Below are 8,003 nucleotides of genomic sequence, written 5' to 3'. Positions count from 1 at the left end.
CCTTTTTCCTATGTTTAATGTCTCTTAAAATTATGATGTGGAATGTTCAAGGGGCAGGGAAGCAGCCTTTTTTGTCTACTTTGAGAAAGTTTGTCAGAATTAATAATCCAATTGTTATTGCTCTAGTTGAGACTCACATTAGTAGGGAGAGAGCTCAAAAAAATTTGTGATAAAATTAGGTTCTTGGGGCAAACTCGTGTGGAGGCTTAAGGCTTTAGTGGGGGAATTTGGCTATTTTGGAAGTAGGAAGAAGTTGTTGTGAATCCGTAGGAACATCACGCTCAACACTTAACTATTGAAATTGCGAGGAGAGGTGAAGTTCCATGGATTTTTTTAGCCATTTATGCTAGTTTCAACTCTACCATTCGCAGAGATTTATGGAGAGAACTTCATAATGTGAAGAACAATGTGTCTGGTCCATGGTTGCTAGCGAGAGATTTTAATGAGACGAGAACGATGGATGAAAGACATGGGGTGGGAGGTTCGGAAATGCAAAGAAGGTGTTTGCAATTTAGTAACCGAATGGAGAACAATGAGCTTATTGATTTGTGGTTCTCTGGCCCGGGACATACCTGGTTTCGAGGTGATTCAGCAGCAACTTTTAAGTCAGCCAGGTTGGATCGTTTCATTGCTAATCAAGATTGGAGATTGAATTTTGAGGAAGGGACTATTCCTCACCTTCCAAAGGCCTATTCAAACTAGGGGTGAAACAAACTCGGTTTAAAACCGAACCGAAAATTAAACCGAATAACAAATATGGTTCAGTTTTTTTCGAAAGTGGTTTGGTTTCAATTTGCAAAATGAAGAAACCTAAATTATATGGTTCGGTTTCAATTTCGGAATATGAAAAACCAAAAAACCGAAACCGAACCGAATTTTCAGCCCAACCCAAAAACCCTAGCCCAACTCTACATAGTATATAAGGAAAAAAAACCCTAATCTTCTCTCAGCCTCTTTCCTCCCTTTCTCTCTCCTTTCCTCTTCTGTTCTTTGTTCTTTCTCTATCCTCTTCGATCTCCTCTTTCTCTCTCTTCTTCGATCTCCTCTCTTCTTTTCCTCTTTCTTGTCTTTCTCCTCGCCTCTACTCCTCTTTATCTATCAAAATTAGCACAATGTCACAAATTTCGCTTAATTTGGCCAAAACGAAGGTTTTCATATCAAAGTAATATGGTCAAAACGAAGATTTTCGTAACAAAATTCGCAAATTTTGGCCAAAATGAAGGTTTTAATGGTCAAATTCAACCATGAAAGTTTTCATGGTCAAATTTGACCGTTTTAAACCAAATTCGAGATGAAATTCAAGGCCATTTTTGGTTTAAAAGGTATGTTTTCTTTTTTTTAATTTTCTTTTTTTTTTTTAATAAATCAATTTATATGATATGTTTTTTTATAATTTTCGTGCTTGTTTTAGTAAATTTCATTATCTTTGGTAAAAATCTGGTGGTGGTGGTTTCGGTTTGGTGTGGGTGGGGTTTGGTTGGGTTGGTTTCAGTTGGCGGTTTGGTTTTGTTTGGTTCGGTTTTGATTGGTGTGGTTTGGTTCGGTTTTTTTGCAAAATTTAATGTTTATGATGCTTGATAGGAAAATTCGGTGCGGTTTGGTTTTTTTTTTAAGAAAACTGAAATTTAGGTGGTTTGGTTTGGTTCGGTTTCAAAGCTAAAGTAGTGCGGTGTGGTTTACAAAATCAAGAAACCGAAATATGGTGGTTCGGTTTCGGTTTGGGCGAAAAACCAAACTGAAAACCGAACTTTCACCCCTAGTTCAGACCACTGCTCGATTATCTTGAGCACTTGTGGATTCGCTCCTATTCCAATGTCGCTTAAAACCATTCCGATTTCAAGTGGCTTTGGTTAACTCATGAGAAACTTGAGGAATTTATGGTACAAAACTGGAATAATTCGGCTCCATTGATTCCCTTTCAAGCGTATTTTGCTGATAAGTTGAATGGATGGAATAGAGATATTTTTCGGAATATTTTTAGAAGAAAATCTCAGCTTTGGGCTCGATTAGAGGGTAGTCAGAAAGTTCTAGCAGAGAAGAGAGTTGATAGGTTGATCGAACTCAAAAAATCCTTGAGGCTAGAAATGGAACAGGTCCTCCAACTAGAAGAATTCCTTTGGTTTCAAAAGTCAAGATTGGAAGAGCTCCGCAATGGGATCGAAATACCAAATTTTTCCACTTGTCAATGGTGATTAGAAGACGAAGGAATATGATCGAAATGCTGCAAAATGTCGATGGTGATTGGATTTCAGACCCTATTCAAGGGAAAGAGTTGGTTGTGAATTATTGGGAGGGACTCTTTCAAGAAGAACAGCCTCAACTTAATGTGACTAATTTTATGCCGAATTGCTTCCCTCAAATTCCTGATAAAGACTGCCAGATTTTATCAAGCCTTATGCCTCGGGTGAGATTTATGGAGCCTTGATGTTTATGAGGCCGTATAAAGCACCGGGGCCTGAAGGCTTTTAACCGGTGTTTAGTTTTATTAACATTTTTGGCAATTGGTGAAGCCTTTGATTACTAAAACAGTCATTGATGTATTAGAGGGAAAGGAGTTCCCAAAAGACTTGAGCAAGGCCTTCTTGGTGTTGATTCCGAAAAAGACCAATCCACAATTTGTGACTCAATTTCGACCTATAGGTCTATGTAAAATTGTGTACAAATTAGTCACGAAAGTGGTAGTCAACAGGCTAAAAAATATGCTACCAACAGTCATCTCTTCGACTCAGTGTAGTTTTGTTCCCCGAAGGCAAATTACAGACAATATTATTGTTGTTCAATAAATGCTTCATACGATGCATAAAAAACAAGGAAAAGTGGGGCACATGGCCATTAAGATTGATTTTGAGAAAGCTCACGATCGATTAAGATGGAGTTTTATCCGTCAAGCTCTTATGGGACTTCGGTTACCTCAAGGGATGGTGGATTTGATTATGAAGTGTGTGATTTCGACAAGTTTGCAAATCTTGTGGAATGGAGAACCGACAAAGAGCTTCAAGCCCACTAGAGGAATACGACAAGGAGACCCTTTTTCACCATACTTATACGTTATTTGTATAGAGAGACTTGCTCACTTGATTAAGAGAGCTATTCATTTGGGTGCTTGGAAACCTGTCAAAGAAAGTAGAAATGGGCATGAGATTTCTAATCTCGCTTTCGCAGATGATCTTATACTATTTGCAGAAGCCTCGTCAGATCAAGTTCAAAATTGTGGATGCTTGTTTGGATCAATTCCGTGACATATCATGTAGTAAGGCGAGCTGCTCTAAATCTCGTGTTTTTTTCTCTAAAAATACGGAGAGTGGGGAAAGACAAGATATTTGTGATCATTTAGGAATTGAGGAAACAGAGAACTTAGGGACTTACCTAGGAGTTTCTACAATTAATAGAAGAATTTCGAAAAGAGAGTACTGTAGGGAATATTTCAAGCATTACCCCAAACTTGAACCCCACTGTGATCATACACTTAAGCATGGTGGCGTCCAAAGGGAAGGAAGCTAGAGCAAAAGAGTCGCCAACAAGTTTTAGGAACTTGTAAACCGTTCACAAGGTGAAGATTACACCCCTTAACGATCCATGAGATCGTCAACTCCAAAAGGTCTTGAACCAAATAGGGTTCGGGGATGAAGGTACAAATCCAACCTAAAAGAGATTGAACCTGCCCTAATAATAGGCCTCTACTTCATTCTACTCGTATTCATGTGCGCTTTCTGACTAACATGCAAACATTAGATTAACCCTAAACCTGTTTATCTATGTTGGTTGAATATTAATGCACAAGCAAAACTATTATTGGCGATCACTTGAATTATAACCATATTAGCCCTAACAAGATTAGTAATTATCTTATTAAGCGTGATTACAAGTACAAATCCCCTTTAAACATGCATAAAAGGCGTGATCAAGCAATAACAATAATAATCATCAAGCAACATAATAACAATCATCATCATAATTAAAATAATCATGTTAAAGCATAATATTAATAGCAAGATCCTAGGCATGATACTAACAAGATATATAACAAATCCTAGCATGTCACTAAACAATAAAGATCAAAGCTTAGCCCTAGCATGATACTAACATGATATTGATATGATATTAGAATAGAGCAATAAGATTACATACTTTGATGCCTCGTACCTCTTTCTAATAACAAAATACACGCGTTAGTAACTTCAAGGAAAATATAAATCAAAACAATCAAATTAAATAATTGAAAGAGAGATTTGGGACCAAACCCTCATAAATTATAACCTTTCACGTCTAGGGCGAAGGCTACTTCGAACTTGGCTAGGTGTTTCTAGATCTCGTGTATGCGGAATTTTGTTTGTGAAAAGCTAGGGAGATGAGAGCATAGAGAAATAGATGATTGATGGTGAGAATTGATGATTGTGAATGAATAAAAACAGAGGTTCAGGACCCTATTTATAAGAAAACAGTCCGGAAATAGGTAGAATTTGATAAGGAATAAAACTCCACGATGTCGCCGCAAAACGGACCTTGTCGCTTGGAGACAAGCTCTGTCGCGTGGCGACAGGCCTGTCGTTTGGCGACAGCCTGGATTCCTACGCGCTTTCAAACACGGAGTCCGCTTATCAATTAAAATTGATTTGTAAAGTCCGTATGAAAACTGAAATCGTATTTTCATAAAATAATATTTTATTCCAAGTAAAACTTATCAAAATATAATTATTAATTCTAATTCTATTAGGACTTAAAGAGAACCTTCTAGAGAATTCTAGAAGACCATAATTAATTCTAATAATTTTAGGAATAATAATTAACATTGGGCCCTCCCCTAGATCATTGGGCCGCATGTAAATATCAAACCGGGCCCACTTTAGTATTTTGGCCATAACTTCCTCATTATTCATCGGAATTGAGCTTATAATATATCGTTGGAAAGCACTTTGCAAGCCCCATCCAACTACACTATTATTGGACCCTTTTCGTGGACCAAACTAAACTAGATTGGCTATTTTCATAAAATAGAGTTGTTTTCGAAAACAGAAAGAAAGAATTTTTAATAAAAACCAACCGCAACACTTGACCTTTCACACTTTCACCTCGTTCGATTATCATTCGACGCAAAAGGTATTCATCACTGGGTTTGGTTTTGGGGAGACACATTTAGGTGTCTACAAGTACCAATTTTTGGTAGATCGAAATAATGGAAAATTGGCAGGATTGAAAGAAAAATTGATTTTTATGGCTGGTAGAGTGACTTTAGTTCAAGCGTGCATTAGCTCTATGCCTTATTATGCTATGCAAACTACTAAACTCCCACGGTCTACTTGTGATGAAATCGATTGTATTTCAAGAAGATTTCTTTAGGGTGAATCGAAAGAGCAAAGAAAGTGCCATCTAGTGTCGTGGGAGGTTTTTACTAAGCCTAAGAATGTTGGAGTAAGGCTTAGTATTCGGTCAATGAGACAAGCTAACACAGTTAGGGCTGGCAAAAGTTGACCCAACCCGATCCGAACCCAACCCGAAATAAATGGGTTTTGAGAGAAATTTTCAACCCGTTTATGTAATTGGGTCAACCTGAACCCGACCTGAAGTTAAATGGGTCGAGTTAAGGTTGGAAACCTTATCCCGAAACCAACCCGCCTAAACCCGTTTAATTAAATAAGTCGATTTCAAGTCGGGTCAACCTTAACCCAACCCGGCTAAACTTGGTTACCGGCCCTAATTTTGCACCCTAATTTTTAAATATGGGCCGGGCCCAAATCATCTAATGACAAAAGGAAAAACCCTACTCTTTCTTACTAAGCTAGCACGCTGCTTCCCCTCTTTCATTCATCATTCATTCTCTTTCTCTCTCCTCTCTCCTCTCTCTTCTCTTCATTTTTTTCCATGAAAATTGTTGATTGAAGCTCGAGAATCTTCATCTCAACGTTCTCAAAGGTAATTTACTTGTTAATTCATTTTCTTTACTTATTTTTGTTTTATTTTTATGCGTTTTAATTCTCAATTTCATCTCAACATTCGTTTTGTTTTTATGCGTTATTGTGTTTACTTGTTTGCGATTTAAGTTCTTCGATTTACTTCTTTTAGTCTGATTTAAGTTCGTTTGTATGAGTGTGTTTTGTTTTCATGAGTTTATGAGTTCATCATCTTAATCTGATTTTATTTGATTTTTTCATGCAATTTTAAGTTTGCTTATGAGTGAGATTATGCGGTTTTAAGTATGATTATGAGTAAAGCAGTAGGTAATGGCAATGGTACCTCCCTTTGGCATCACCCCTGGGCAACAAAGAAGCCTTTAATGGCTTATGCTACTGTTGAACCACCCATAAAATCTTCTGATTTGTGAGTGAAAGAGGTTTGGGATAGTTATATAGGATGGAAGCTTGAATACTTTGCAGATTATCTTCCACCTGACATCTTGCAGATTATTGACTCTTTTGAATTGCAAGAAGATGAAGAGGCAATTGATCAAGTTTTCTGGAATGGCGAAGCTTTAGGTGGATTTACAATAAAGTCGGCTCTTAAGATTATTAGAGGAGATGAGGTAGATGAACCTTCGGGTTTCTGGAGTCAGCTTTGGCGAATTCGTATCCCATAGAGGATCAAATTTTTCTTATGGCTACTATTGAAAGACCACTTGATGACAAATTCCAACCGATTTTTGAGGCACTTAGCTGAGAATCCGAGGTGTTTTATTTGTGGAGCAATTGAAGGGAATGTTGAGCACATCTTTAGGAGTTGCCCTGTGGCGATTGTGATGTGGAAAAAATACTCGTGGCTGAACAATGAGGATATTTTTGGAAAACCGTTTACTGAGTGGATTGAACATAATCTGAAAATCCGAAAATCTAACTTGGGTGGAAGACTGGTATGTAGTTTTTGCAGTAACTCTTTGGTGGCTATGGAGGTGGGGAAACAACAAATGCTTTGGTAGAGAGGTGGACATGCCCTTTAACCCTGTTAGTTTTATTATGGCAAGGGTGAAATTTATCCAAGACGCTATGAAACATAAGGATATGTTAGCTGGTAAAAGAAAGAGAGGAAAGGAGGTTATTTATGTACGATGGATTGCTCCTAGAATGGATTGGGTTATGCTTAACACGGATGGGGCGTCTAAGGGAAACCCAGATGTTGTTAGGTGTGGTGGGCTGATTAGGGGTCACATGGGTGTGCTCTTCGGAGTTTTTGCTGCAAGATGTGGGCTGTGTTCTTCCACGAAGGTTGAGTTGTTGGGTGTTCTGCGGGGCTTGGCTGTTGCGTGGAATGCGGAACACAAGAAAGTCCAGCTTACCTTGGATTCGGAGTTAGTTGTGAAGTTGTTAACAAATCCTATTGTCCTTAGTTCTCCTTTTTTTTCACATCATTCGTAAGTGCAAGAGTATGATTGGCAGAGTTGGTTGGAGGGTAACAATTCACCATTGTTATCGTGAAGCCAATGGAGTTGCTGATTGGCTTACAAAATGCGGGAGTGGAGTTAGAGTCTCGACTCAATCTTTATGAGGCGGCCCTTCACATCTTCGTGATATTTTATTGGAGTATTTGGGAGGGGTGACTATTGCAAGGAAGGTTTCGGCTATGGCGGCTTAATTTCTTGTTGTAGTCTTTTGTTTTTAGTTTGTTTTGTTTGTGGTTTTTTTCTTTCTAGTTTGCTAGTGTTTTTGTTCTTCTTTTAGGGGCTTTGCCCCTCTCCTTCACCAAAAAAAAAAAAAAAATGCACGAAATATAGATACACGAACTTTGTTCACTGAAGCCGAATATAGTTTAGTCTGTTTCACTCGTATTATAGGAAATAGATCAAAAAAAAGGAAAATTAGATCAGTTTCAATGTCTTTCAAGTTAATATTATCATCTATTGCAATCATAATAAGTATTTTAAATTGACCATTTTGGTAATGTAATAACTCTAATTAAAGGTTTTATTAAGATTTTATATTGAGGTGAAAGAGGAGGGAAGTTAAATTTCAGAGTTCTTTTACGATTGAAAAAATAAGAGAAAAAAGGGTTACGTTAAATAAATATAGGTTGCGTTA

General features: G+C 37.6%; 1 long non-coding RNA gene across 1 annotated transcript; it reads left to right on the top strand.

Annotated features, from left to right (window-relative positions):
* The first annotated feature begins 5,782 nt into the window (after positions 1 to 5,782).
* On the top strand, positions 5,783 to 7,791 carry LOC145579269 (uncharacterized). The gene is made up of 2 exons (XR_014099104.1): positions 5,783 to 5,910; positions 6,398 to 7,791. It is a non-coding gene; the product is annotated as an uncharacterized LOC145579269 (long non-coding RNA).
* The last annotated feature ends 212 nt before the right edge of the window (positions 7,792 to 8,003 follow it).

This window comes from Chenopodium album, chromosome 14 (genome assembly GCF_948465745.1).
Source record: "Chenopodium album chromosome 14, dcCheAlbu1.1, whole genome shotgun sequence".
Classification (NCBI taxonomy): domain Eukaryota; kingdom Viridiplantae; phylum Streptophyta; class Magnoliopsida; order Caryophyllales; family Amaranthaceae; genus Chenopodium; species Chenopodium album.
This window is presented reverse-complemented; position numbering and strand designations above follow the sequence as displayed.